The sequence below is a fragment of the Chinchilla lanigera genome, unplaced genomic scaffold, assembly GCF_000276665.1.
Source record: "Chinchilla lanigera isolate Chin_1 unplaced genomic scaffold, ChiLan1.0 scaffold00187, whole genome shotgun sequence".
Lineage (NCBI taxonomy): Eukaryota > Metazoa > Chordata > Mammalia > Rodentia > Chinchillidae > Chinchilla > Chinchilla lanigera.
In genome coordinates this window covers 797,160-806,164 of record NW_004955588.1, presented here as the reverse complement: position 1 = coordinate 806,164, position 9,005 = coordinate 797,160, and the positions used below count along the sequence as shown (strand labels likewise).

Below are 9,005 nucleotides of genomic sequence, written 5' to 3'. Positions count from 1 at the left end.
TATATATATAGTACCAGCAAGTCTTTCCACTAGGGAGCAAGATCACAAACTGAGCTTTGCTGAGCAGGGGCTGTGACCGGCACATGCAGGGTTAAACAGTAGAAATAGACCCCAGGTGTGGACAGGACCAGGACCAGGACCAGGGCATGAACTGGAAAATCCTGCCCTGCAGGGCAGCACCCTTACTCTGCTGCTCCCTGCGTTTCAGCCCCATTATCAGCTCAGGCTCAAGTCCGAAGCCCACTAGAACAGGATGTCCTTTGAGTCCCCAGGCAGTCCCCTTGCCATGCCCAAGTAACATCCAGGTGACAGGATAGAAAGATGCCGCTCAGTGCTGCTGGACCAGCTCAGACACTGGGACTCTGCACATTGTGAAGCACGCCCCCTGCTGTCAGGCCACTCCTTGCTCCTTGCCCATGTTCAGTCACTCCAGGGCCCTGGGAGGGGACAGCCTGATGAAATGCATTTATTCCAAATCTAATGAAAATCAAAGTAAACAGGACCCACAGGGCCAAGGCACAATGATGCCATCCCTATCTCCTCCCTCTGTCCTTGCACCTATAAAGAAATTTTTAAAATACAAAACATTTATTATTTAAATATTTTTCTGAAGTTTTTTTCACTTTTCATATAACTATTTTTACTTTTTTTTTATTTTGAGTTCTTTTACAATTTTGGGAATTAAAAAATTTTGATGAAAAATAAACTTGTGGAGTTTATCTTGCTCCTCTAGCAATAACAGGGAGACAGGGAGACAGGGAGGCAGGAACTGAATGGAGGAACCATAGGGACACAGCCCTGGGCCCACTTCTCCAGGATTTGCTGGAGAAATTCTTTAGATCAAATTGGGTTGCATAGTTTCTTCCTCCTCAGGAGGTGCCAAAAAGGAAACCGCTGTGTGGAAGGATAAAGGCCCAAGCCTAGGCCTGGCTGGGATTCTCACTCGCAGGCAGCTGGGGCTCTGGGGAGGTCCCTGCCCCAGCCTCTTCTCCTGGTGGCTCCTCAGTGTGCACAGGGCTGCCCGCTGCGGGATCTGTGGAGAGAGAGCAGCAGGCACTGAGTGCTGTGCCACCTGCCCCTTGCCCAGCTGTGCTGCCCCTCCCAGTACTCCACTCACCACGCTCCTGGGCTGCAGTATCCTCCGTGTCTGTGGACGCTGCAATAGGCTCCCCACCATGGCTCTTTGCTGCTGCTATAAACATGCCCTCATGGGACCTGCAATCGTGCTTCAGCAGCAACACCAACTCCTGCAGCACAAGTGGCTTCACCCAGAGGGAGAGTGTTTCAGTGTTCACCCTGACCCAGCCTGAGGAGATGCCCAGTCCTACCTGCACCTTGGCCTTCACTGGGAACAGTTGGGTGATACACTCCTCCTCCTGCTGCTCATCTTGCTTCTTCTCCTCCTGCTGCTTCTCCTGCTCCTTGTCTTCCTCTGTCTCCTGCTCCTTGCCTCCTTCTGTTCTTCCTCTTTTTGCTCCTCCTCCTCCTCCTTTTTCTCCTTTTCCTCTTTCTACTCCTCCCTCCTCTTCTCTTCCTCCACCTCACAGTGTCCCTTCTATTTGGGCAGATGGTAGCGTGTTCTGTTGTGGGGAGGACAGCACCCAAGGATCACTTACAGACCTCTCCATTCCCCCACAGCCTCTGCTACCTGTGCTTTGCCCCAGCTCATCTGGCCCAACAGAGCTGCACGCTGTGTTGTTCCAGCTCCTTCACCCTGGTCACTGCCTTTTCCTGCAAGACCCCACCAAAAGGAGGCAGAGCACCAAGGTCAGGGCTCTGTGGCCACCTGCCCTGCCCACCCTTCCCAGCCTGGTGGGACAGACTCACCTGCAGCTTCACCATGGGCACATGGTCACCACTATTCCTGGGGGTTGAAGTGTCCTCCACAGGTTGGCTCCTCAATGCTGCCAGTTGAGCCAGACTCTGGCATTGCTGTCTGTGTACTTTCAGCTGCCTAGGAAGCTGAGCTAGATGTTCCTGGGCAGGGGCAGGCCTTCACTAAAAAATGCCATCTGCGGAGGTGGGGTGTGATTTTGTGGGGGAAATGCTCTGCGTAAGGGGGGTGTAAGGAGCAGAAAGGAGCCTCCCGTCTGCCACTGGCATCTCTTGTTCCTAGGAGATGGTGTATGACCAGTGGTGCAGGAAATTAAGGTGTGGGAAAACCAAGGTATTTGGTTGTCCAAAGGGACAACAGCGGGAGGCAGAGAAGGAGACACAGAGAAGGGACAAAGCAGAGTCGGGCTCACCGTGGCCTCTGGGGAGCCCAACTCTTTGTGGGGGGAGGGCATTGGGCCGAGGAGTCTTTGTATTCCTTTCCTCCACATCTCCTTCATTTAATATTGGAAGCAGCCAAGAGGGTCCCCAGTAAGCCCCACAAGGGAGGCAGAGCAGTCCCAGGCCCCCCTCCACCCACCTTGCCGGGTCACTCTGGGCTGCCACCCTGTGGGTAAGAATGGGCAGCTCTCTAACGTCTCTTCCTCCTCAACTGTCTTTCTCAGAGTGCTCCTCAGCCCACCCTCCCCGTGAGCATCTCCACTCACCTTCCTTGGCCAGGGCCAGGACTCTCAGCTGGGCTGACTTCTGACTCTGCAGCCTGGAGGCTCCCAGGACCTCCTAGAGGTAGGATGAAAAGTGAGAAATCAGAGGCAGCTGGGTCCTTCCAGGCAGAGGCCCTGCCTTGGCAGCGCCATCACCTTAGTCTTATACAGGTCCTGGTGGAACCTTTCCAGGGCCTTCTTGTCCTCCATTTCTTTGTGCTACCCTAAATGTAGCCAGATCTTTTCATTCTGTTGCTGGAATCTACCAGATACATCCTATTTGGTTCAGAATTAAACCAAATCCTATCAGTGGATTTTCCCTGAAGTACTTGGAAAAGGTGAGGCTAACAGACCGCCAGCCCCTAAGCTGAAGCACTTGAGCCAGATATGGGTAGTCTGCTCTGATCCCCAAGAGAAACAGTTGCAAGATGAGAAGATGCTGGCTTCTTAGACATTCAGTTTGCCATCTTTGGATCCGATCCACACTATCCTTACACAGGGTTAGGCTGCTTTCTCAGGATGTTAGGCCACACAGTACAAAAAAACAGTGTGTCACCACACAGCACATTTACCTTTCCAAGGAAAGGATGGAAGCATTCATGTTTGAAGCTCTCTCAAAGAGAATATCCAGAGATTCAGTTACAGTCTGGGACTTATTTTTTTTTTTTCTAGTACCAGGCATTGAATCAAGGGCCTCATGCATGCTGAGTAAGTGCTCTATCACAGAACTCTACCACCAACCTTTTTAAAATTTTATTTTAACTTGGTCTGGTAGCACATGCCTGTAATATCAGCACTCAGGAAGCTGAGGCAGGAGGATCTTTGCGAGTTCAAGACAACCCTGGGCTACAAAGTGAGCTCAAGGCAAGCCTGAACTGCACAGCAAGACCTTGTCTCTAAAATAAAATAAAACTTTATTTTAGAAAAGGATCTCACTGTTTCTCAGGCAGGCCTCAGACTTGGAATCTTCCTGCATCAGGATCCTGAGGAGCTAGGATTAAGGGGACTGTCATTATGTTCAGTCTCAATCAGGGATACAGTATTTTTGTTTTTTGCAATATTACGAATGGAATATAGGTGCACTCTACCACTGAACTACACCCACATATCTTTTGAAGTGTTACTGTTTTCATTTTAAGAGATATATTGCCCAGGCTGGGCTCAGCCTTAAAATCCTCCTTCTTCAGCTTCCCAGTGCTGGAATTCATGTATGTACAACCACACCCACATCAACCAGCATCTCTTAAGGCTGATGTTAGTTTGGAATTTTTCTCCTAGTGTCTTAGTCATCACTCTTAAAGGCAGTAGATGATTCTGTGTGGAATTAGTGATCAAACAAATAAAAGGAACAAGGCCTTTGTGGAGAACTGGTTCATTCTGTGGCTGGGACAGGGAAAGTGAGAAAGTACTGAAAATTTGAGGGGACCCAGGCTCCAGCTTGAAGGGGCCCACACTGGTCAAATCTTGGTCAATTTAAGCAACAAAGTAAATAACACCAGAGATAGATTCTAGTTCAGTAGCTGGGCAGGTGTGCTGGTGGACTTACACCTGTGAGTCCAGCATTCTAGAAAGCTGAGGCATGAGGATTGCAATACTGAGCTCAGTCTGGGCACTTGTTCTGGTTTATGTCTGGATGTCCCCTCATGCAGTCACGGGGCGGGCTTGTAGAGTTTATGATTGATTCATGGTCCAATGTTGGAATTATGGGTGTGAGTGCTACACCTGCCCCAGGGGAGGTAGTTTGCATATAATGTAAGGGAGGGAAAGAGGCTGCTTGCCACCGCTCCTCCCCTTGTGCTCTTGTTGCTTTTGCTGTTTTCTGCCACCTTGAACTGTTGCCCCCTGCCATGTCCCACTGTGCCTTGGAGCCAACCAAGTAGGAACTGAAACCTCCACAAATTATGAGCTAAATAAACCTCTCCATCCTTAATTTTGAGTGCTGGGTATTTTGTCTCAACAATGAGAGAAAAATAATGAAGACAGCACTTTAGTAAATTAGCTAAATAAAAAGTTGAAAAAGTGCTATGTCAAAATGAAATTTGAAAATCTATGAACCCATGCTATTTCCAAAAAGAAAAAGAAAAACTACCTTTTATAACACCTATCTTAATTACTGATTCATCTAATAATCATCAATACATATTAAAATGATTATGTGAAAGTCTGTTGGAAAATAAGAGAATCAGACTATCTCAAAGCCCCACTTCACACAATAAGAATACTACTTATTCTTCCTCTTCTTTTTCTTTTTTCTTCATCCTCTTCTTTATTATTGTTGTTGCTGTTGCTTTTGTTACTACTACTACTGCTACTACTACTACTACTACTCTGATACTGGAGATAAAACTTAGGTTAGGGCCTTTGAGCTACATTACAACTCTTTTTTATTTATTAATTTGAGACAGGATCTCACTAAACCAATAAATTGCCAAGGTCGGACTCCAAGTTGAAATCCTCCTGTCCCAAGTTCCATCTGGTTATGATTTCATCATAGTTACTTTTATCCTTGCTGAGACAAAATATCTGACACCTCAGGTTAAGGGAGGAAAGGATTATTTGGGCCACAGCTGGTAGAGGTTTTAGTCTATAAGTGGCTGGCTCCATGGCAGGGTGGCATGGCAGAAGGGCATCACAGAGAAACAGTTCGTGGTGGAGAGAAGGCAGCAAAGCAGGAAAGTATTGAAGAAGCACCAAGCAACAGTAAGAGAGGGCAGCCCTCTGTTTTCTGTTCCTTATATTCTGTCCAGGCTATCTGTACTTAGAGGGTGGGGGGAATCTACACTTAATTCCAGTATCAGACCCTTGGTCCCAGTATCACACACAGCATCTTAGCCTGGCTAAGCCACCTCCAAAAATCTCTACCCATGACCACATGAAACTTTTGAGGGGACATCTAGATAACAGCCAACCCTAATTTCCTTAAACTTACATTGTATGTTTAACACACTTGAACACTGATGCTTTAGGTCAGGAGTCTCAAACTTAAGAATCAGGCCACACAGCAGGAGCTGCGTCTTTAGTAACAGAGAGAAGTGTCAGCTGTAATGTGTGACCTTCAGAGCCAGGATTCATAATCACTCTAGGGGTTGTGGATGTAGCAAAGAAGCAATAAGCAAGGACTGATGTAACAGGAAGAAGTAAATGGATTTCCTAAGGGTCTGGCTGGATTATATGGTCACAATAATGAAAATATTTGCCCAATATGTCTTCAATACATAAAATTAAGAAGACTGAAAACACCATTTTCTGCTATGGTGGCTCTTGCTCTAATCCTGACAGCATAAACCCAGTTATGCTATAATTTGGCCATAGTTTCAATTGATTTTGGAATATAACAGGTTGTAAACAATCTGCCATCAAGAAAAGAAAAACTATGAATAAATATTAAATTTGGAGGTCAAGTATCTCACTTGAGAACTGAAACTGCAGCTTTCCTATGGGTTATCAGTTATTCTGTGCATGGAATTACAGTGAATATTAAATACATTTACCAGACCGCACATGACAATGATAAAATAGGATTTAGAAAATAACGAAAAAACAACTATTCTTCAAACTAAATACACATTATTACATTATTTTAGAGGATTTCATATATGTAGATATTTCTCTGCTGAATGTGTTCTTTTCAATTATTATACACTATTCAGCAAGACTTAACCATGTTAATGCAGTGTATTGCAAAATTTTATGTATGATTTACTTCCATAGCGATCACATTATTTGTACTTGGTAGTCCCATTAAAACGTGCTTTAAAATATTTTAAACAGTTTAGTAATGATCTTTTAAACATTTGAGATTACCTTTCTTCATAAACCAATGATGCATGCCCATACAAGAGAAAAAGAGAAAGAAATCACAAGCACAACATTTTAGGAATAAAGAACAATCTGTTCAGTCCAGTCCAGCATAAGACTCTGATGGAGACCACTACAAAGCAGCTCTGAGCAGGATTTAATATTAACCAACTGACTTTCCATGATTACTTGTCAGCCTGTCCAAGGCCTAGGCCCCTTGTCTAAGGCCACAACTGAGCATACCTTGCTCCAACCCCAATTAACTAAAAGGAGGCTATAGCTTCAGGTTCCACATTCCTACAACAAATGTCAACCTGGACATAAGATAGTCTCCTAATTAGCATACTTTACTACCTGCAGAAGTTTTTCAACTGTCTCCCAAAATTCTGCTCAGATTCCCACATTTTCATCAGTATCCTCCTCCTTTTTTTTTTTTTTTTTTTGTTTGTTTGTTTGTTTGTTTTTTTATTTGTCCCCCTCCCTTCTTTGGTACCTAAGAATCTAACTCAGGACCTTGTGCTTGCCAGGCAGGCACTGTGCTGCTGAGCTATCTCCCCCACCCTCCCTCTCCAGGGCCCCCAGAGAAGTTCTTTATCTCAGCCCCCAGAGAGTCTCGAATTCTGTTGGAGGATTTTGATCCTCTTGCAGCCCTGAAATCATACCACTGGTCTCTTTTATTTGTCTTCACCATCCACTCATTTAGAAGATTGCAGACCTGATCAGTCTGCAATAGCTAAGGGATAATATTAACCTGTTAAGACTCCTTTTTAAAATCTTTCTCTGTTTATTTTCTTTAAATTTACCTTTCAAATTTTTCTTTTATTTCAGTTCAAAATTCAACTTCTAGTATTAAATATTTGTTTTTTAATTACACTGTGCTATTCAAAATTAAATTTATCCTTTATTTTTTTCTGAGTCCTTCAACAAGTTCTTGTATGATATACAGTGACAGAAAAATAGAATTGAAAAACCACAATGTATAATAAATAACACAAGTCAAAACATTCTTTCAGATTTCATGCTAAGCCCTAGGGATTAGGAAAGAATTTCTGGATGCTTCAGCTCTAACTGATACATTGAATTAAATTTTAAATATAAACTAGAGAATTCCACAGCTTGATTTCAAGTAACAGAAGGTAAATATAAAAGGGGAATTAATATGTGTTGACATCTGTTATGTGCTACAAATTATTTTACCTACTTTTTAATTCTGATGACAGCTAACTTATCACACTCTCCTTTTTTGATGGGGCCAAGTATAGAGCTCCCTCTGGGGCTGTTCCTTTTTCAGAGGTCCACGGTCTGCACCAGCAACTCTGCTTCCAGCTACTCTGAAAGCCATTGGGCAGGGCCTGATTCTTAATAGAGGCTGAGGCAGGACAATTAAGTTTAAAGCCTGCGTGGACTACATAGCCTATTCCAAACATGCCTGGGTTACACAGTGGGATCCTGTATCAAAATAATAAACAAACAAACAAAGAAGCAAAACAAAAAGAAAGCACATTAAAAACATACCTGAGACACATTAGTGAGGGTGGGGCATTCCTTGGCAATCCTGTGGCACTAGGACTGGCATGAAAAGTGACAACAGGATTTAAAACCATGACCTTATTTTAATTCCATAGCGGAAAGAGAAGGAAAACGCCAAAGCCAATCCATGTGCGAGTAACTACACTGGAGGCAGAGCTCGAACTTTCCACTCAGCACAGTACAAATGGGAAACGACTTTCCGACCAGGTGGTCAAAAGAGCTCGTTGGTGTGAGGTCTGGTGTTTGGGGCTGCAGTGTGTTGCCAGTGAAGGTTGTTGTATGTGGCTCACAGTCAATAAAAAGGTGACTCAGCGCAATGTGAAAAAACAGAATCCCTTACAGTTCAGGTTCTCAGCTAAATTCTCTCCTGAAGATGTTTCTGAGGAGTTAATTCAAGAAATAGTCAGAAGCCTTTTCTCGTTCAGGTGCCAGAACTTTACAGACTGTTTACTAGCCTCAGATCTGGCCAATGGCTGAAAGATTAATCTGTCCTTAAACCAGCCAGGGGTCTCACCGCAAATCATATAGGCCTAGGACAGACTCTCAATTTATTTGTGTGCCAATGGATTAATATTAGTTATTGCCTGCTTGTACCACACTAAGCTAGTCCTCAGCAGTGGAGCAGAGATGCTTAGCTGTTCCTGGCAGCTAGAAAGCAGAGCAAGGTAGCACCAGACAGGAAGGGAAAAGGACTGGGTGTAGATGTCAAAGTCACACATCCAGGGCCCACCCAGAAGAGTGTTTTCCTAATCTCCTGGGAAGCTTTTCAGCCAATCAAGTTGACAGTCCAGCTTGCCTGTCACACTACGCCTCAGAACTGAAGAAAAAAATTAAAGACCTTCCAAGATAAGGGACCTTTATTAAACCCCATTCTCCAATACAGTGGGAATATATAGGGGGCAAGGACAGGAATAAATGGAGTTCTAGCTGGGATCTTATTTACAGTGAACCGGTCCAGGGGCTCCACAGACTTGGGCCCTGCTCCCCTGTCTGGGAGAAGCCCACTGTAAGAAGGAAGTGCTTGGAGATCAGTAGCTGCATGGAGAGCTGATGTGTGTCTTGCTGCCTTCCTGTTTTAATTTCCAGAATGAAAAATAAGCCAAACAGAAACCAGAGTTAATGGCAATAGAAATGTAAGTA

At 44.5% G+C, this 9,005-nt stretch overlaps 1 long non-coding RNA gene across 1 annotated transcript; it reads right to left on the bottom strand.

Annotated features, from left to right (window-relative positions):
• Nucleotides 1-1,495: 1,495 nt before the first annotated feature.
• LOC106147587 lies at nt 1,496-2,606 on the bottom strand. Its single transcript, XR_001232523.1, has 3 exons — nt 2,541-2,606; nt 1,828-2,012; nt 1,496-1,580 (listed from the first exon to the last, which is right to left on the bottom strand). It is a non-coding gene; the product is annotated as an uncharacterized LOC106147587 (long non-coding RNA).
• Between the last annotated feature and the right edge of the window lie 6,399 nt (nt 2,607-9,005).